The following is a 22,870-nucleotide window of genomic DNA, read 5'->3' as shown; positions in this document are numbered from 1 at the left end:
GGAACACTATACCCTCCATCCTTTTTTCTTCTTCTGTGCCAAGATTTTATCCTTCAGTGTTCCTATTCCAGTCTTATAATTTGTCCTAAAACATGTTTCTGTAATGCTCACCAAATCACAGTGAGCCAAAGCTCACTGCTAAGACTCCCTTGATTTCAGTGCAGGCTCATAACCTCACCTTTAGTTCACTCTGTTTATTTCCTACACATCTGACTTTTCACAGGAAGAAAGCTTTGGCTTTTAATTTTCTTTCATTTATATGTTGTCTATAATTCAGAGTGCACATAATGTGTGATATTCAAAATACAGTAGAAACAATGTCCAGCTGTTCCCTGGAAAATGTGAGCGTGAAGACAGAGAAAGGAGTTGTTTGCTACTAAATTCTCTTTTAGTTGTGCGTCTATTTTATGTAGTTTATATTTGGTCATTTTCATAATGATGTTGCTACTAACTTGCCTTTTACAGAGGTGACCTGTGCATCTGGACCTCTCCTCTCTTTGCAGAAAGGAGCGGTGGGGATCAGCTGGCATCATGCCTGCTCTTTCCCTCCTCGATCCTATGGAGGCCTCTTTGTGGAACAGCTTTCACAGGGTCACTAACTAATCCCTCTCTCATGATGTGGGTGGGAAGTGGGTGGAGTGTTGGCTCTGGTCTCTCAATACACCAGCCAACACAGACTGGACAGATTACTTCCCTCACCACCCTTCAGTTTAAGCAGAGAAGCTGGGTGATTCTGTGGCTGCATAATCTGGTTTCTGAACTGCTCCTGGATCAGTGCAGCTACACGCTATCCCTTTCTCAGGCCTTGTAGCTAAGCCACAGCTTAGCCCATAATTATTATTTTTTATACTTTACCACCCTATGCCTACATTTGGTAGCTGTAACAACTTTTTTCATATCCTGGCAGAAACCATGTTGATTATTGACTATTTCCAATGTTGCTCCCTATTAGTTCTATTTCCATTGACGTGACTTTGGCTAAACAAGACATCTCAACAGTTCTGTTTATGCTGAAGGTCATCACTTCATAAGCAGCGATTAGTGTAAAGTATTTTACAATTAATCCTTTGGAGAGCTTTATTTACAATTTTCTTGACTTTGCATCCTCAAGAATATTTGTGAGTTCCATCATTTGAAAGCTAAGGGGCAAAGCTTGCAGTCCTTCATCCAGCAAAACTCTCTTTGAAGCCTACTGGGTTTTCTTTAGGACTAAGGATCACAGAATTTGGGGTATATATTTGTTGCTACTTAGTAAATGTAGGCCATGTAAATATTCTCTTGTCAAATGGTAGCCTGGATAGAAAATATCTCCCTTGTCTAGCTCCCTTATTGTCATCAATAACCTTTAATTCTAATAACTACATGTACTTGATTTTTGGCTACTCTTGCATAACATAAAAAGATGTTATCCTGATTCTTATCTTACCAGCCTTTTGTATGCTTCATTGTACTGTACACTATGAGGTCCTCATGGCTTTTCAGTGCTGTTGAGTTCACACTGGGCTGACAAAGTGACAGAGGGATTAATTTTACCATGTATAGTACATTCTTCTAATGAATCCTAAAAGTAAGCAAAACTCTTCCTATTTAATTTAATTCAGTCTTAATGACAGTAACTCCCTAGACTTGTGCTCAAGTATTCGCAGGCCAAAGATACTGCATGATAAATAGAACATGGTCTGTGTTTACTTGTTGTTTGGAAATGATACAGCTTTATTTTAAGGATTAAATTTACTTCCTTACCTTGGTGTAGCTTGTGAAGCTCCACATATCCTGGCATTTTCCAGCCACTTGTTTTACCAAAACTCTATTTCTGTGTTTTTTTCCAGATTATTACAGACAGCAACACTCATAAATCTTCCCTGTTATCACAAAATAATTCCTGGGAGTGTATGGGATTATGAAGTAGCTGTCATTTCACAGTTGCCCTTATTTCCTATGAAAACACATCAGCTGGTTAAAAGCACGCAGCAGCACTATAAGACAATTCAGGACAGCAAAAAAGAATATCTAGCCAGATCAATGGGTTTAACCAAAATTTACACGTTGCAGCTCAGAATGTGTATTTGTGCAATAGTGGTACACAGTAAGCACACCCGAAACTCTGCTCGTCTGCTCACCCAAATTGCTAATGTCCTCAGGGGGCTGAAATGGAAACTGAGGATCAGTGGAGCCTAGGGCATCTCAGATACTCTACTTATGATCACCATGCTTCCTATGCCAAGAGGGGGCATGCCATAGGACCCAATATACTGTTCTTTGCTACAGAATAATCCCCTTATACTATGGTGTCCCACCTATAATGGGACATGCGCTTTGTGGTCAGATTCTGTTAATGGCTCATCCTAACCATCTAAAACTACAAGGACAATTTAGAATATAATCACTTCATTAGAACTCTGGCCTGGAAACTAGGATGAACACCCTTGCTCTTGCAAAAAGGGCTATGGGAGTTCCAATGACTATATGGATCTTGGGCTTCCATATGATTCTACTTGCTTGTGTTACGGAATAATAATCTAACTAATGTGATCTGCTTTCCTCCCTTCTAGATACTTTTTTCCTAATTAAACAGAGACATATTTTTGGGTTCAGTACTACCATTCTCATCTGGTCAAACTTCCAATAAAGCAACTTTTGTTATATATACAAAATTCAATATGAAACATAAGGGGGGGGGAAGCTTGTTTATAATAAATGTAATTTTGAAATAAGTAACAGACAAAGACTAGAGCTAGAAAAAAAGGTTAATTGCTTTCCACTGGAATTTTTTTTTATTTTCAAAAATTTCCCTTTTTTTCTGTTGGCCTTTCATTGAAAAACCAAATGGGAAAATCTTTTAGTTTTCATTGTTTGTTTATTTGTCCCCTTTTGCTCCCTTCCCCTGTTCACCTCCCTTCTCTGGACAAAAAAGGGAACAGTCACAGAAAAAGGTTGGGGGAGGGGGAGAGAGAAATTGAAAAACTGGAATGGTTTCAGCATTCAGTTTTTGGGCAATTAATAGAAAAACTCCAACAAAACGAAAACATTCATCTATTTTTTTTTAAAGCCATTTTTGTTACAAAATGTTTGATGGAGAAATTTTGCCCCACTGTAGTAAAGACATATTTTAACACCTTAAGATATAAATTAAAATTTTACAACATAACTCAAACATCGTGGAGGGGGACTTAGGCTGTACCAGGAATAGAGCTGGTGCAGCTTACTTTGCCCCTTGAGCAAGGAGAACCAAGGCCGAAATTGTGACTGTGTCATGGAGTCCCTGGCCTGCTCCTGGGACAGAGCAACTACACACTGAGATGCATCCATAATCTAGCCCATGGTTGTGTGGCATAAGTGTTTGTTTGCTATCGTGTTAAAAATATACATAACTCTTTCCTTACAGATCACTTAGATATTCAAATCACCAAGCTTTTAGTGCCTGAAATTCAATTAAAGGAGTAAAAACTCCATGTTGTAATAAAATCTAGTGTTTGAAATGACTTAATAAAATGAACTTCATATCAGAAGTGTTTTTCACTTTAATGTGTAAGTGTTAATTATTTCTTTCTGAATTAACAGCACTTGTTAAACATGTCTAATTGTTATTTACAACAGAGAGAGGTATCAGGCTTTCCAAAGCTTCTTCACCTTCTGAAAGCATATTCAGTTCGGTTTTAGAGGCCTTTTTTGAATGTACTGAAGATACTTTACAATTCTTAGTCCTTTATAGATGATTGTAAATGGAGGGGGAAATTTACCATTCAAAACAGTTTATTTTACTTAGCTCACAGGATTGAAAAATCACCATGGATGGTGAAATAAAGACATCCCTACTGCATTGGACTGGTAAAAGCTGATCTTCTCAGGTTGTGCAAACAAAATAACAGAACACATACAGTCACTAACCTTCATGTGCCTCAATTTTCTCATCTGTAAAATGGGAATAATAATACTTACCTTCTATGTAAAGTACTTGAGACCTACTGATGTAAAGCACTATATAAGAGCTAGGTATTATTATATATACAGCAGCTAGGAATACAATCCATGTGATCCAAGAGCTCTTTTACCTGTTCTTAATGAGAAAGCAGGGATGTCTGTGTGTACAGGGATAGGGGGTGGTGAAAAGGCCATTCACAACTCCCTTCCAAGTACCACAAAGCACTCTTGGAGACTAGAACCCTCTTGAAAAGACATTGCAGTCTGACAGAACTGCCCTCACAATAGGTCTGCTTCTGAAGTATTCTGAGCTTCAGCTTCTGCCCTCTCTTTACCCCCACCCTGTCCCTATTAGTAGTAGTAAAAACAATTAATAATACCTAGAACCGGTTCATGGTGGAGGAGACGTAGAGGGACCTGAGCACGTTGTTTGGACTGAAACTCATGCTGGTGTGAATGTTACAACCTACCAGGACAAATTCAGGGTTGGGGGCTCTCTGGAGAGGTGACATGAATGAGCCACATACTCCCCAACCTCCCAGCTCACTACCCTATTCTCCCTTGACATGCCCATGTCTTTGTGAATATAGACCCAGCTACCTGGCTCAGCTGTCAGGTGCACCAGTTAGAAATGCCAAAGAGAAACATCTCTGTGCTGAATATAAATACCCCTCCCCGCCCCCGCCTCTGCATGGGGCTTCTCTCCATTTTTTCTTTCCCCCTGAAACAGGCTGCAGAAGAGCTTGCTGTGACAAACCCCCAGCCTGAATCCCTTCTCTAGCAGGCTCTTATCACCCCAAATGCCTGTTTTGGGGTTTGTGAAACTTTCCATAAAATAGAATACAAAATTGTTTTCAGTGAGGAGAAAAGGTTCTTGCGGATCATTTTTCATATTTGGCGTCCAAAAGAAAAACGTTTTCCTTGAATTTTTGCATTTCCACCCCCTAATTTTGAGCTGTTTGGGGCATATGAGCCACTTGGCTTTGGTCCTGTTTTCCTCCTGGGCTGACCTTACCCTATGTATTTGGGAGGGACAGCAGAAGTCACTTGGGCTGGCTCATTCCCCTGGAGTGGCTGCAGCAGGGTGTGGTTCTGTGCACTGCTCCATAGTGCAGTGCAAAGAGGGATTTTTGTCACAGTGGCTTTGCTTGCCAGCCCCTCAAAGATCCCAGATGAGAGAGTAGGCCACTCACTAAAGACAAGCACTAGCTCATTACCAGATTTCTGGTTGGAAATCCAGGGGCCACAGAAGATGACGTCTCAGAGACTAGTTAGTTCCATACTCCAAAACCATTGAAAGAGATCCTGCATGTTAAAGGGAAGAAAGGAACAATCCTGTCGAAACAGCAATCCCTCCCTCTCTTCCAGTCCCACCAAGATAGATTCTGTGTTCCTGGGTCCCCTCCAAATGAAGCAGCAGATGGAACAGTCTAACCCTTGGTCTGGGAGAAACTGTGCATATAAATATTAATAAAATATCACACAAAAATGTTTAGGTGAGTATTAATCCCATTGAGTTAACCCAGTATGAGGGTCATTAGTGAGGGTTTTGTGAACCGTAGGATACTGAATTAACATCACCTGAACACAACATTTATTTGCAAATGTGAATCAAATTTAAGAACACACAAATTGTATGCATTCCTTTATGATTTTTATGCATTGTATGACTTTGTACTAATGCAAAATGTAAATCCCTAGCAATTGAACACCAGCTTTTACATTATCAGAGTTCCCATTGTTCCGTTATCTCCATTTGTCTAGAAACATTTTATTAGAAATTTGACACCAGCAATATCCTAATTAAAGTCCACTTCCTAGTATGATGTACTCTAATAAAGCAGCATGGATTTGTCCATTTGCCGTTGCCTCTGATTTTATGCTTAGTTACGGCAAATGTTGCAATTATTATTTTTCTTGAGACAGTCATCGTTCACATGATGCTTGAACAGCCTTTTTGTAGCTGATTGTTCATTTCTCTTAAAACATAGCTACTTTTAATAGATCGCATTAAGACACTGGAATTAACTGTATCACCAAGTTTATTTCTGAATCTTTTCATGACAGAATGTTTTTTCCTGATGTGACATGCAGAGCCAATGTAAAGTCACTGAAACCACTGGAACCAAGAAGTAAATTTGCCTGTCATAAAATGACATGAAAGTAGTCTACAGCTCTTCCACAGCAACAGCCCCTCTAGTTACAAAAATACTTTCTTTAAATGAGTTGGGTGCTGTTTTCAAGCAAGAGCAAATATGAAGATCAAGCAAAGGAAAAGAGAACATCCTTCTTTTAAGACCGTCCTATGGGACTATAGGTAACTTACATTCATTATGTTCCATATTCATATACTCCAAAATACTTCAGAAGAAACTGAGAGATACATAACCTCTAAGGAAGGAACCCACAATCAAAATATAATCAGAGTATCATACCTTCCATGGAAGCTCAAAGTATTAAACTTTTGGTTACTATTTAATTGGCAAGGCATCCTCTCTAACTTTTGCAATGAGTTAGAAGTCATCTGCTCTACAAAAAGCCTCTTGTCCCAAGCTTTTTATTTGTAAATAATACATAAGCATCACTCAAGATAGTAAAATAAAAAATGAATAAATATTTTTAAAGTCCATATAAATAACTAGGGCAGAGTTTAGGATCAATAGTTCATGGTACCTAATCCAGAATTAAAGGTATTCAATTATTCAGTAAAGAAATTTGAAAGCCATTATAATAAAATTCTGTATCTCAATAGATTTTTCTATAACTTACCTCAGAGCTTTTCCATAGAGTCTGTTATATATTTTTTCAATAAACCTTTCCAAAACAAACAGGCTACATAGTCTATTCAGCACATCTACATACAGCATTTTGTATTAAATTCATTGCCAGAGCCTGGCATAATAAAACTAAGCTAGAATTCAAATATTGCTTTTGGCTTAAAGACATTTTTTCTGGGGAAGTTCACTTCTCAATAAACTCTTCACTGGAAAAATACCAAATGACTAAAAGGGAGCCTTTGCCTGCTACACCCAGTGTACATATAGGCAGCAGATGTGCTCCTTGGCAATTACTGAAGTTTCCAGTCTTCAGTAACCTTAGCTACAGATACTTCTCCACCCTATGCTCTTACAGAAAAGGTAGGCAATTTGCATTGTCACAAATGCTATACTAAACCCTAACCATCCCCTGATGTATTCCTGATTGATCACAAAGGCTGCTAACCCTCACAGAACAGTGCTCTGTGGTATGCTGTTTGGATTTTGCCAAAATAAATAAATAAATAAATAAATTCCCCATTGTAAAGCCAAAAAAAAAATTGTTTTTGTTCTGGCCAACATTAATCTGTGCTCATCTGAACAGTCACAGTGCCTCATGGAAGCTGTAATTCAGGTGTCTCATAACCCCATTTGCCTCTGTCGGTACTACTCCCCTATGGTTGGCCCTCTGCAGTGCATCATGGCATTCTTATCTTGCTCTGTCTGTAAGTCTTTTAGGTGTACTGCACAATAATATGGTCGGAAATGAAGGATGATCTTTCCTCCTCTGTTCTTTGATATCGTGATTATTTTAATTCTGGGGCTTTCCCTCCTTCCTACCTTGTCCAAACTGGGCAGGATATATATTTTCTGAGGTCATAAGTCCTGAAGCTTTTTTTCCCCCATGGTCTTCTGTCTGTTCTACTTTTTGTGGTAATAACCTTAGAGACAAAGCAAAATGTAAGAGTGACAGTGGACATCCTTGTCTTCTCCTACACTCAGAACTGAGTTCTAAGTGTTTATCCTTATTTTAGGGTAGAAAGGATATTAAATTCAGTGGAATGGATGAACTAGTTCAGGTTAATAAAAAGACTCCTCCATACCTTTGCTCACTTATTTATAAATAAACTTCAACCAAGTCTTTTCTTTGGTTCCGATATATTTGGATAAATGCTTTTTCATGGCTGGTTCCCATTCGAGAATAAAATGTGAAGCGCTGAAATATTATCAGTAAGGCTCTTATCAGAAGCTGGTTGTTCGAGAAGGTGGAGTTGAGGAATGGAGCCCGTTTGCTGGCCTCCATTAACTGTACCATGGACATCAACAGAATATCCACCTGTTTGCCTGTTAAAATGGAGACAAGATGCTCTGTGGATGTAGAAGACCTAATTACTGTGGGGGAGAGCCTGAGATTGTTATGACAAAGGGCTGTGTAGTTATTACAGAGAGAGGACCTTGGATCTGTTCCGAGAGAAAGGTAGAGTTTCGGGACTGATGAAAAGCTTTAATGGCTTCCATTTTTGTTCTGCTGAAAACGCTTTATGCCTTCATTCATTGATAATGCAGTACCATTAATGTTTGCTGTGACTGGTTTGCATAATGATATGTAGTATCTGTTAGTCATCTTCTATTCTCTGAGCCATGTCACTCACTCACTGTTGGATTTGGATGTTCTAGCTATTTTACTGGGGATTCTTTTCACCTGTATATTTGTAGAAAACTTATAGATCAGATTTAACAGGAAGATGAACCCATGAGCTGCTAAAGTGTAGATATTATTAAATGAAGAGTAGATCTTATATGATTTAGGTGTAACTTAGAATGTTTCAGCTGAATAACACATTTTAGTATCATTTTCAGTAAGGAAACCTCTAGCATATTAATAAAAAGCAACAGTAGTATTCCTTGCCTGATCCTTTGTATCTCTGTGGCACCATTGTCTTCATGTAACATAGCTGAACCTGTACAAATTTTTTTTTTCTTTCAGGTTAGTTATTTCTTAGCACATTGATTTTTTTGAAGAGGAATGTTGGCTTCAGTACACAGATTTCTATGCCTGGTGCTTTTTGTAACATGAAAAATATTATGTACAGTGAATGATGAATGACATTTCATTGTATCAGTATTTTATATTACTCTCATGGTTATTTGTCCAAAACAGTTGAAATATCAGGCAACTGAAATGCTGCTTGTGTATGGCAAACTTCTAAATAAGTACAGTGTGTGTTTGCAACACCATGACATTTTGTGATGTACTCTCCTTCAGAAAAATCAAAGACAGAAACATGTACCCCAGAAAAATTTCCTCGGAACTTAAAAACAAAGGGTAGAATCCTGGTGTCATTGAACTTAATAGGAGTTTTTTCATTGACTTCAAAGGGGCCAGGATTTTACTGCAAAACAAAGTTAGAGAATGGATGAGTCAGGAGAGTGGTAATGGGATCCAAAGCCTTCTATCTTTAGGTTCTGGGATCCAAGCAGAATAATGACAGAGACAGTATCAGCTGAAAACCAGTCTGTAGCCTAGTCTGTTTACTAGGAACTACAGTTCAACAGTTCATCTTAAAGCGTTGCCTTCAAGCTCTACTAAGAAAAATCATTCTCATTAGTAGTCTCAGCAAAGAGCCTAGAGTTTGGCTGAGCACAGACACTAAGGTATGGTAACTTTCTTACTGAACAAGCGGTTAAGTCAGCTAAGCATTCAACAATAAGAAGTGATGATGTTCTGCTTAAAGGGTAAGGTAAAGAGCCAGGTTTACATGGGTTCTACTTCTGGGTCTGCCATAAATGTATTATGTAATCTTTGGCAAATCACTGAACCACTCTGCACCTCAGTTTTCCAATCATAAAATGGAGATATTTGCCTCATGTTTAGTGAAGTTCTTTGATTTCCAAAGATGGAAAGTGCCAACCCTTCCAGGTCTCTCTCTAACAAAATTTATTTGTTAGTCTCTAAGGTGCCACAAGTACTCCTTTTCTTTTTGCGAATACAGACTAACACAGCTGCTACTCTGAAACCTCTCATTATGAGGGACACCATTAATTTTAGTGCCAAAATTACATATGTTCTACATGAATTTGGTATTTTATGTTGAAAATTATCAGAAATGCAGAACAATGAAAGTGAGGTTACAGAAAATGTCATTTACATGAAAGAAATGGATCCCATGGCATTTTAGATGTCACGAATGAATGATATTTTGTGTCCCACGACATTTGTGCATTGTCAGAGGTTTGGATAGTGTTGTAGGAGAGCTAAGAATTATTTATTGATACAGTGAATTGTTGGTATAGTTGTCACCTGTGCTATACCTATTATTTTATTGTTACGGGGTCCCAACAATCTGCCTGGTGTTGCTCTGTAGTTAGAAAGCTTTGTTTATGAGTATTATCAATCTGGACCCTTTAAAAGGTTTGAAATTAACCTTTGAACTAATTATTTTAAAACTTGTTATCCGAACACTGCAAAGCATGGTGTTGACTCTCTGTATACCTGGCCTGACCTACTTCAATTTAGAAGCCTACTTATGCCTCTAATGAATGTGGATAATCTCAGGCAAAGCAGAAAATTCAATATACTCATTTTCATGCCAGTACCCAGAATGCTCTACAGTTCACATTTCTTTTATAGCTGAGTCTAATCTGAAATTAATGGGGTTTGTGGGTTGTGTTTTTTTCACTCCAGTGTATCTCTCAAAAAAGAATTCTCACAAGCTTTCACCACTTTGAGCTTCTTTCCTTTTTTGTTTGAAGTTTGTTTGAATATAATTTTTATCTCTGTTACAGTGTATTTGGATAGTGTGGAAACTATCATTCTGTATGAAATCAAAACCTAAAACTTTTTCATGTTATTTGTGAAACTAATAAACTTCAGTTGTCACAGAGAAGGAAATATATGTTTGGAGAAGATACACAAGTTTTTCACAATAAGGACAGAGCATGTGGGAAGAAACAGAAAGCTGATTTAAATCAGCTACAGTCCAAAGGAACTGCTTTAAGCAGTCACAGGTAAGGAACCCAGGAGTCTAGATAGGCTTAATGAGTTAGTGGGCAGACAAAATTTCTCTACACTGCCATTTCGATGGCAGTTGAATGGCACTGTGGAAAGAATAAAATATTAAAGTCTGAAATAATGGTAGATATATAAAAAGTGTCACACTTATCCAGACTGACTCATGGGCCAACAGTCTCTGATGTTTAGCTATAACTAAAGTTAAACAACTTACAAATCCATCAGTAATAAAAATCTCTACAAACACATTACTGTTGAAAGAGCAATAGTGACTGATTATATCATACTCAGAGCTGGTCATCAAATTTCCACAGAAAATAAATGTCAATGAAAAATGGAAATTGTCATAGTACTACAATCACAGATGGGCTGCCTGCATATCCAAAATACCATTAAAAAAAGAAAAAGAAAAAGAAAAAAAGGGTGGGGGGGACCTAAGTGCTAGTCATGGTCAGCCAATGCAGTCTTTCTTGTGGATATGTCCAATCAATCATACCAACCCCCATATAGTTACCATGGTGACTATCTCTCCATTATAGATTATCTGGAGATTTTTAGCTATCACTCCATTTTGTTAGTAGAAGTATGGAGGTTGCTGGTTGTATTCCTGTAAGGAGATAAACTTTTGAAAAACTCTTTTTGTAAAGGTCCTGATTATGTATGTTTTAGGGACGTTCTGTTTTCTTTCTAGAAAAAGTTTCAGAGTAACAGCCGTGTTAGTCTGTATTCGCAAAAAGAAAAGGAGTACTTGTGGCACCTTAGAGACTAACCAATTTATTTGAGCATAAGCTTTCATGAGCTACAGCTCACTTCATCGGATGCATACTGTGGAAAGTGTAGAAGATCTTTCTATACACACAAAGCATGAAAAAATGAGTATTTACCACTACAAAAGGTTTTCTCTCCCCCCACCCCACTCTCCTGCTGGTAATAGCTTATCTAAAGTGATCACTCTCCTTACAATGTGTATGATAATCAAGGTGGGCCATTTCCAGCACAAATCCAGGGTTTAACAAGAATGTCTAAGGGGTGGGTAGGAAAAAACAAGGGGAAATAGGTTACCTTGCATAATGACTTAGCCACTCCCAGTCTCTATTCAAGCCTAAGTTAATTGTATCCAATTTGCAAATGAATTCCAATTCAACAGTCTCTCGCTGAAGTCTGGTTTTGAAGTTTTTTGTTGTAATATCACAAATTTCATGTCTGTAATCACGTGACCAGACAGATTGAAGTGTTTTCCAACTGATTTATGAATGTTATAATTCTTGACATCTGATTTGTGTCCATTTATTCTTTTACGTAGAGACTGTCCAGTTTGACCAATGTACATAGCAGAGGGGCATTGCTGGCACATGATGGCATATATCACATTGGTGGATGTGCAGGTGAACGAGCCTCTGATAGTGCGGCTGATGTTATTAGGCCCTGTAATGGTGTTCCCTGAATAGATATGTGGGCACAGTTGGCAACGGGCTTCGTTGCAAGGATAGGTTCCTGGGTTAGTGGTTCTGTTGTGTGGTATGTGGTTGCTGGTGAGTATTTGCTTCAGGTTGGGGGGCTGTCTGTAGGCAAGGACTGGCCCGTCGCCCAAGATTTGTGAGAGTGTTGGGTCATCCTTCAGGATAGGTTGTAGATCCTTAATAATGCATTGGAGGGGTTTTAGTTGGGGGCTGAAGGTGACGGCTAGTGGCGTTCTGTTATTTTCTTTGTCAGGCCTGTCCTGTAGTAGGTGACTTCTGGGAACTCTTCTGGCTCTATCAATCTGTTTCTTCACTTCCGCAGGTGGGTATTGTAGTTGTAAGAATGCTTGATAGAGATCTTGTAGGTGTTTGTCTCTGTCTGAGGGGTTGGAGCAAATGTGGTTGTATTGCAGAGCTTGGCTGTAGACAATGGATCGTGTGGTGTGGTCAGGGTGAAAGCTGGAGGCATGTAGGTAGGAATAGCGGTCAGTAGGTTTCCGGTATAGGGTGGTGTTTATGTGACCATTGTTTATTAGCACTGTAGTGTCCAGGAAGTGGATCTCTTGTGTGGACTGGACCAGGCTGAGGTTGATGGTGGGATGGAAATTGTTGAAATCATGGTGGAATTCCTCAAGGGCTTCTTTTCCATGGGTCCAGATGATGAAGATGTCATCAATATAGCGCAAGTAGAGTAGGGGCGTTAGGGGACGAGAGCTGAGGAAGCGTTGTTCTAAGTCAGCCATAAAAATGTTGGCTTATTGTGGGGCCATGCAGGTACCCATAGCAGTGCCGCTGATCTGAAGGTATACATTGTCCCCAAATGCAAAATAGTTATGGGTAAGGACAAAGTCACAAAGTTCAACCACCAGGTTAGCCGTGACATTATCCGGGATAGTGTTCTTGATGGCTTGTAGTCCATCTTTGTGTGGAATGTTGGTGTAGAGGGCTTCTACATCCATAGTGGCCAAGATTGTGTTATCAGGAAGATCACCGATGGATTGTAGTTTCCTCAGGAAGTCAGTGGTGTCTCAAAGGTAGCTGGGAGTGCTGGTAGCGTAGGGCCTGAGGAGGGAGTCTACATAGCCAGACAATCCTGCTGTCAGGGTGCCAATGCCTGAGATGATGGAGCGCCCAGGATTTCCAGGTTTATGGATCTTGGGTAGTAGATAGAATATCCCAGTTCAGGGTTCCAGGGGTGTGTCTGTGCAGATTTGATCTTGTGCTTTCTCAGGGAGTTTCTTGAGCAAATGCTGTAGTTTCTTTTGGTAACTCTCAGTGGGATCAGAGGGTAATGGCTTGTAGAAAGAGGTGTTGGAGAGCTGCCAAAAAGCCTCTTGTTCATATTCCGACCTATTCATGATGACAACAGCACCTCCTTTGTCAGTCTTTTTGATTATGATACCAGAGTTGTTTCTGAGGCTGTGGATGGCATTGTGTTCTGAACGGCTGAGATTGTGGGGCAAGTGATTCTGCTTTTCCACAATTTCAGCCCGTGCACATCGGAGGAACCACTCTATGTAGAAGTCCAGTCTGCTGTCTCGACCTTCAGGAGGAGTCTACCCAGAATCCTTCTTTTTGTAGTATTGGTAGGGAGGTCTCTGTGGATTAGTATGTTGTTCAGAGGTGTGTTGGAAATATTCCTTGAGTCAGAGATGTCGAAAATAGGATTCTAGGTCACCACAGAACTGTATCATGTTCGTGGGGGTGGAGGGGCAGAAGGAGAGGCCCCAAGATAGGACAGCTGCTTCTGCTGGGCTAAGAGTATAGTTGGATAGGTTAACAATATTGCTGGGTGGGTTGAGGGAACCATTGCTGTGGCCCCTTGTGGCATATAGTAGTTTAGAAAGTTTAGTGTCCTTTTTCTTTTGTAGAGAAGCAAAATGTATGTTGTAAATGGCTTGTCTAGTTTTAGTAAAGTCCAGCCACTAGGAAGTTTGTGTGGAAGGTTGTTTTTTTATGAGAGTATCCATTTTTGAGAGCTCATACTTTATCTTTCCCTGTTTGCTGTAGAGGATGTTGATCAGGTGGTTCCGCAGTTTCTTTGAGAGCGTGTGGCACAAGCTGTCAGCATAGTCTGTGTGGTATGTAGATTGTAATGGATTTTTCACCTTTAGTCCTGCACATCCACCAATGTGATATATGCCATCATGTGCCAGCAATGCCCCTCTGCCATGTACATTGGTCAAACTGGACAGTCTCTACGTAAAAGAATAAATGGACACAAATCAGATGTCAAGAATTATAACATTCATAAACCAGTCGGAGAACACTTCCATCTCTCTGGTCACATGATTACAGACATGAAAGTTGCGATATTACAACAAAAAAACTTCAAATCCAGACTCCAGCAAGAGACTGTTGAATTGGAATTCATTTGCAAATTGGATACAATTAACTTAGGCTTGAATAGAGACTGGGAGTGGCTAAGTCATTATGCAAGGTAACCTATTTCCCCTTGTTTTTTCCTACCCCCCTCCTCAAACGTTTTTGTTAAACCCTGGATTTGTGCTGGAAATGGCCCACCTTGATTATCATACACATTGTAAGGAGAGTGATCACTTTAGATAAGCTATTACCAGCAGGAGAGTGGGGTGGGGGGAGAGAAAACCTTTTGTAGTGGTAAATACCCATTTTTTCATGCTTTGTGTGTATAAAAAGATCTTCTACACTTTCCACAGTATGCATCTGATGAAGTGAGCTGTAGCTCACGAAAGCTTATGCTCAAATAAATTGGTTAGTCTCTAAGGTGCCACAAGTACTCCTTTTCTTTTTTCTAGAAAAAGGAAATTAAAACAAAGCAAAAAGAACATCTCAGTTTCCTATACAAATAATGATATTGAAAAATAATCTTAAAAATCTATGACTAGTGTTACGAATTACACCTGAGAGGACACGCACACAAATGCTACGAATTACACCTGGTAGGACACACACACAAATGCTGCGAATTATACCTGATAGGACACGCACACAAATGCTATGAATTACACCTGGTAGGACACGCACACAAATGCTGCGAATTATACCTGATAGGACACGCACAGTTCGAATCTAGGCTGAGGCACAGAAACAAAGTCCATAACTGCAGAGTTCCCAAAAGACACTAAGTTTATTACGCTCGAGCGTGGTGCCCCTCTGCTAGCCAGGAGGGGACCCTGAATACAGATTATACAAAGGTTATATACTTTTTAGCAAAGCATGTTGCCCTCATGCATTGGAAACCTTAGCCAATAAACAAACCCTTGTCTTATCTACCACCTATCCCTGCTTGGTGCATTCCTCATGCTATACCAGTATGTTAATTACACAGCATGGTCCTAAAGCCATGCATCAGTAACTTTTATTATCAGGATGGGAGGCCTCACATCAAGGCCAAAAGACAGGGAGTTAGAGACTGACAAAAACCAGATACTGGGAGTCAAGGCAGGCTGGAGACAAGGAGGAGGATTTTCACAGGGATTCAGTATCTAAGGATCACTCCTCCTGGTGTATGATGTGTTGGCATTTAAACAATGGTGGGCCCCAAACCAAAATGGAGTCACATATGCTAACTTTTCCTTAACACTAGTTAGGTTGGACCTGGCATCCTCCCCACATATGTAGTAGGGCTACTTTAACCCAAAAAGTCATAGAAATAGTTAGATCTGCTGGAGTGACAAGTTTTTTAACATGGAGGGGCAGGCAGCCATTATGATATAAGCCACTAATGCTGGTAGCATATGTGCACACAAGGCAAATTGCAGGATGGTGCTACACTAGGCGGACACTGTCATATGGGCAGTTTGACTATGCATGTATGTTAGCACCGTACTAACAGTCAGTGCTGCTATCACAATGGTACTGTGAGTAGAGACGCAACCTAATAACTAAAGCTGAACAAGTACTGGGGAAAAAATTCCATGAATATACTTGAAATTTGCTTTGATATATTTGTGACACTCTTGAGTTCACTTTCCATGAATATTCAAGTGTTCAATACTCAGAAAAGACAAACATTAAGGTCAAGTATTCACCAAAAGCAAATTTCGAATAGTATATTTGAGTGAATGCTTTGCAATTTGAGTGATATTCATTATCTAACAAGGGAGCAGAAACATTACCACGTCTTCTGTAACTCACCATCACAGCATGCATTGCAAATATTCCTTAAATTATCATCAGACCAAGGGTTATTCATAAGCAGCTTTGAACAAGAGCTAAATATGACAATGTTTTGCTCTGGTCTCACAAGACAAGTTTCAAGTAAGTTATTAACTGTAAATTATTCATTTGCTCAGCTCTACTTCTACTAATACCTAGTAATTATATATTTTTCTTCAGCTTCAAAGTATTCTACAAACGGTGGCCAACATCCTATAAATGGATCCTTCATACACAGTCCCTTACTCTAATACAGATTCCAGTTTAAGCCAGTCATGCCTGTGAATACCTTAGGAGGATAAAGGCCTATGATGGATTGTTTCTTATTTTTATTACAGTAACACCTAAAAGCCCTAATCAAGATTGGGGCCTTTTTGTTCTAGGCACTGTACACAAACATACTGAGAAAGGATCTCTGTGCCAATGAGCTTTCCATTTAAAAGAGGGTGGGAGGGGAAATGGTGGTATAGGGGACTTGCTCAAGTTCACACTGCACATCAGTGACAAAACTTGGAATAAAACAGAGTTCTCCTGACTCCCAATCACATGTCCTATCCACTAGGCCATGCTGCCTCCCTTGTTGGTGCAGCTGAATTGCAATCACTATATAAAACTTGAAGAGTTTAATGTTGTATGCTACATATTATGTCATATTATAATTAGTCTTAAAAAAAAGTATGTTTCCACCCACATACTGTTGAGGCATTCTTTCAAAAAGGCTAATGAGATGTTATAGGAACCATCTGCTGCTTGCCTTTCATTAGCTCAAACACCTTTGGAAGTGGGGGAAATTCCATTTTAGTAAAAGTAAAATAGCATTTTAACAAACAGTGAAATAGAAGCCAAAGGTGTTTAACTATATGGGCGTTGGTACGATTCATTGGACATACTCACAAGGAGGACTGCACTGGCTGACCATCATGACACTAGCATTTAGTGCAATTATCACAGATGGGCTGCCTGCATATCCAAAGTACAGTGAGTACAGCTGATTAAAAAAGGGGGGAGGGGGGAACTATGACAATTTAATTTTTAATTGAAATTTGTTATCAGTGAAAGTTTTATGACCAGCTCTGAGCATGATACAATCAGCCACTATTGCTCATCCAGCAATAATGTGTTTGTAAGGATTATTATTACTGGTGGATTTGCAAATTTCACATGTTCCTTTTTATATTAACCACGTCTTAGCAATAAAAAGAAACTGTCCAGGTCAAAGGAGCTCTTCCATAATAGGACACTGAATTGGTTAACAACTTCACTTCTGTTTCAACCAGAATTGGGACAAATTTTTTCTTAATGGAGATGACAAAAACTTTGCTGAAACCTTACACACAGTGTTCCAAAGACTCATTGAAACTGGTTGCATACAGCTAGCTTGATTGTATAGATTGACTGATGTAACAATGGCTATTGAGGGCCTCAGAGAGAAGAAAGCTGACTGTCAAAAGGAGGTGCAAGGAATGAAGTAATGCCTTGGGCACCCACACAAAGTTATAAGAGAAATCACATAGGTTAGTGTTCACTCAGAGAAAATTAAACAACTTGGAGGGTACCAGACCATCAGGGAACAATCCTGCAAACTTTTTACTCATTAAGAGTAGTCCAATGGGACTGCTCACACAGGTAAGGGCTAATTTTATGTAGTATAGGTTTGCAGGATCTGACCTATGCTAACTGACTAAACCATACAACATTAATCTACTGTTGGGTTAAAATAGTGGGGGGATGGGGCAAGAACGCAGGTACTAAAATGAATCTGTGAAATGAAACATGATCTTAACATGTTTTTTTGGGGGGAAGGGGATTATATTAACCAACTATTTCACTCACTAGAGCCTATTTTAAAACTCTGCCATATTTAGGAAACTAATAGAATCCTAATTTCACAACTTTACTGTGTAAATATCCAAGCCCTATAATTCATGTCATACAAAAGTCACCTGCTTTGCAATTTTTCTTTCATCTGCTTTTAAATAAAAAGTCTGCCTGTAAAATAATTTCAGCACTGAATGTGTGTCTGTGAGCGGCTCTCTGAATACATCCAGGGCTGCCTCAATAATTATTGCCAAAATTATTGTGATCTTAGTATCACTTGTTACTGTCTAGCGGTCTTTCCCCAGGACTAATTATTTTACAGACTATGTTTTAATTGCAGTGTATAAGAGATACTTTCTGCAACTGTTGAGCATTACGAGGGGATAAGTTCCGCAACAGGCAGATCATTAAATTTGCTACCAGGAATAAGCACACTTCTGGGACCAATGACATTTGTCAAAATTCGTCAACATGTTCGTTGAATGCAAGAGGCCAGCTCCAGGATATGTCTCCTAATAACTGCTGGCCTGGTGAGTGCTGTTAATTATTTAGCATGGAGAAGGTATGGAAGACATAGGCCTTCTCAGGAGAAATGCTTTTTTTATTAACAGATATATTAAAAATCCTGAGTGAATTAAATTAATGCTTTAAACAAATCCAGGCTGACAATTTTCTGGTGGTCTGCAAGCATTGCTAGAGGAGATGGAGGAACAAGTTACAAATATCAAAATATTATGCATATTCTATAGCTTCTTATCAGCGCCCAGAGTGATGTAAAATAAAACTGTTAACAGATTTGAAAACGTTCATGCTCATATTGAATTAGGCCATCGCCATTAATGTTACTTCATAAATTATCTGCTAAAAGATACTGTTATAAGCACAGTGCAGGTCAGAAGCACTGCTATTCAGTGCTAAATATTACAGTGGTATATTTCAAAAGCTTGGAAACAGAACGAAAGTTAAAGATGACTCTAACAGTTATATTTTATTGGGCAGATAGTTATGAAAAGTGAAAACCTGACACCCATTAATCTTATTATATCATTTCACAGTTTACATATAAAATTTAAGGCCCAAACCTGCTCCTATTGAAATCTAATGGAAAACTTCCTATTTACTTCAATGGGAGCTAGGTCAGGTATGTAATAGTAGCAGAGATTACCAATTTCCATCATGAGGTCCATATCAGATACAGTAGCCACAGTTCTTGGTAATGGAATAAATGTGTTTCTGGAATAACGTCTATTATTAGTGTCTCAAGATGCAACACCTCTTGGACAACCTTGAGGAACTAATAAATATTTGATGTGTGTAGACATCTCACGAATATGTAGTGGCGCACGTAAAGCGAATACTATGGATCATGACAAAAAGGAATCTGCATTTCCCATTGAAGGAAAGTGATATCATAGGAGAATAGAACAGAAGCCATAGCTAAATATTCTGTATACATCATCAGACTTTAGCTGTGAAAATATCAAGGCCTCATAAAGATTAAACCTTTGCTTCTTGGAGAAGTGGGAATTTAGCCCTTTCACCAACAGTTGTCTGCCTGCTTGGTGACCAATGACTTCTCCAGGTTGGGTTCACAGCTTTATAGGGGCCTTTTCCACCATACTCACCTTTGGTATCTGGCCCTTTTAATCTGAAAGAGGTAACCAGCTGCAATTTTAAGGTTGCCTTTGTCTCCATGAGGGTGGGATTTTGTGGTATGTGATCTTCAGAAACTATTATAGGAACAACATTATGGAACTAATTAAATCTTAGGAAGGGATGATGCCAATTGTTACCGTAAGGCAGAGAGGTGGTTTTTGTAGATATGTGGATCTACATCCGTCTAAGGCAGTTGTGAGTGACACAAAAACTGCAAGTGTTCTGGGATCTCTGGAGGAGAAAGATTTTTCTCCTCCTTCAATTTGCAGTGCAGATAATTAGATACTGTTATAGGATGTCATCTGGAATTTTAGAAGCTTTATTACTTATGAGTGATTCTTTCAGCTTTGCCATGTGCCTTATGTATTTATATCTCTACTTAGTACTTTCCAAAGGATGGTATCTATAATCTTCAATGGTCAGTATGTGGGTCCAGTGTTATTTGGAGAATATACTCCAGAAAATACCATCCCAGCATGATGAAAATTTGACAGTTGTGCTTAAAATGTATAATAAGGCAGGTCTGAAAACTTTAGATAAAGTTATTTGGGTGGGGAGAGGTGGCAGGTGATCTCAGAGAGAGGCACAATTCCTGACCAAGAACATATTATACAGCAAACACTCATGCCACACACCCAAATGGCCATTTTATCTTCTTTTCCAGGACTTACCTTAAAGGTGTCACAATTAGTGTTTTCTGGACTAGTGCAGATCTAATTCTGAAGCAGTTAAAGAATTGTTTGATAAATAAGCTGTTTATGCCACTTTGCCTACAACTGTAATTAAAGATGTTTTGGATCATGTCCAGTTCTTATTCAGATCCATGAAAAATTAGTCAAAAAGAAAAAATTACATTTTCATCAAAGACAATAACTGAAAAAAAAATGTCTATTGCAAAGGCTCCCAAACTGTAGTCTATGGGCCACCAATCAGCTGTTATCCAAAGCCAAAGTCTGACTGAAATGAACAACACATTAATGCCACAGAGTAGACAAGACATAGGTCAAGGAAAGGAAGATAAAAATAAATGTGCACTACCATACAAGCTATGTATAAGCTTGCCTTTGCGTTTGAAAATAAAGAGAGAAAGAACAGTCTTCATGGACATACTGATTTTACAGTGAGAAGGGACCAGTCAGATCATCTAGTCTGACCTTGCGCATAACACAGATCATAAGATTTCCTTGTATTAATTCTTGCTGCAAATCTAATAGCTGTAGTTGAACTGGAGCCTATCTTTAAGAAAAAAAACACCTTAATTTGATTTACAAATTTCCAATGATGGAAAATCCACCACAACTGTTGGCAAAGTGTTCCAATGATGAATTACCTTATGTACTAAAAATTGGCTCCTTATTTCTAACCTGAATATGTCTGGCTTCAACTTCTTGTTTTTGTTATGCCTTTCTCTGTTAGACTGAAGAGCCTTCCATTATCAAATTTCTGTTCCCCAGGAAGGATCTGATCAAGTCACCCTTTAACCGTCTCTTAGTTTAGTGATCTATTTCATGTATTAATGACCCATTTTTCATACCAACATTCTACATTTAAGTTATCAGCTAAGAAGATTTGGAATGGTACAATATATACCTCACACAGGTACATCCGGAACAATAGAGCCATAGTCTTGGTTCTATATATATATAATCTGAGATATGATGCTTCCCAAGCACTTGTGTTCCCCAGTGAAATTCAGCTGTATCACATTAATGCCTCATTGTAATATGAAGACCACCTGTACAGACCAATGATTGTGGCAAGAAACTTTAAACAGATATAAAGTCTTTCACTGCTTTACTACAGCCATCTTGAGGTTTCTATCATTTTATGCTTCAATATTGAACTATTATTTGTTATCATTTACAACTATGCTTGGAACTCAGAGTTTTTACATATTCTTGTTATTTCTTCTAAAAAGACAGACATATTTTATACAAGAAAAAATATGTGATGACATGAATTACCTTGGGAGTTAGCTAGACGGTGCTAAAACATATGTATGTATGGCTGCATCAGTGCCACTGTTGAAGCATGAGCCTTGTTGATTAGAAGTTTGTAGGGGGGAAAGAAACATAAGTGAAAATGCTGTTGCTCTGTCCTAATTACAATAGTGTGGTTCATGTATAGCACACTCCTTGGTATCCCATAGAGTTTCTATTCCAAACTTCCCATTCATACCAGTAAATTTATATATAGGTATATCCATCCTAGATTCATAACTTATAACATTCTTACAATAATTCAGTAATAACTACCCTTTTCAAGATGTTTTGGTGTGATTTAGGCCCATCCTTATAGTGTTAGCAGAGATTTTTTTTTTTAATAGACCAGACTGAAATGTAAACTCAGCTCATATCGAAGATAAGATCTTTCCTCCAGGGAATATATTAAAAAGTTATACAAAGCCTATTAAAAGTAAAACACTATGATATACTGTATCTCATATGGGAAAAGTAGCAGTGTCAGATCGTAGGTAGGAATACACAAGGGAAAGAAGATCTGCTTAGACAAGTAATTAAAGCATTCATTTAGAAGACACAAGAACCTTTCCCACAGCAGCTGATCATTGCTTGTGTTCATATCACAGTGAAAAGTGCTTGAAATTAGAAAATGCTGAAACCTAATTTGTCTTGATGCCAATAAATGCTGTTAATGATCACACACTTGTCTGAGTAGGTTTGTGGAGTTTAACATTAATCAGGGTTTCAGTTAGGAAAACCCAACACTGGCAATAATAACTCCATGGAGACAACAAGCTGTAACAAACTTCCTTGTAGGTCAGATGCAATTAACTAATAACCAACGAAGCATGACGCCATAGCTTTATTTAGCTAGATCAAAGTCTACTCAGGTTTGATACCTCCATAAAACCACTAGACTACAATGCTTGTCATGCCATTATTACTAAATAGTATCAGCAACACTCCTGTTGCTTTGTAAACAGGTATCCATCTATTTACTGTGTAAATGGATCCCCACCGCTGTCATGTCTGAACACCTCAAACGCTAGTGGAATTATCATCACAACTCCTCTGTGATACAGGGAAATGTATGTATGAAGACAAATCAAGGAGATTCTAATTTAAAAATCCACTTGACCAAATGTC

Source organism: Lepidochelys kempii, chromosome 4 (genome assembly GCF_965140285.1).
Source record: "Lepidochelys kempii isolate rLepKem1 chromosome 4, rLepKem1.hap1, whole genome shotgun sequence".
Lineage (NCBI taxonomy): Eukaryota > Metazoa > Chordata > Testudines > Cheloniidae > Lepidochelys > Lepidochelys kempii.
Note: the sequence above shows the minus strand (reverse complement) of the source record.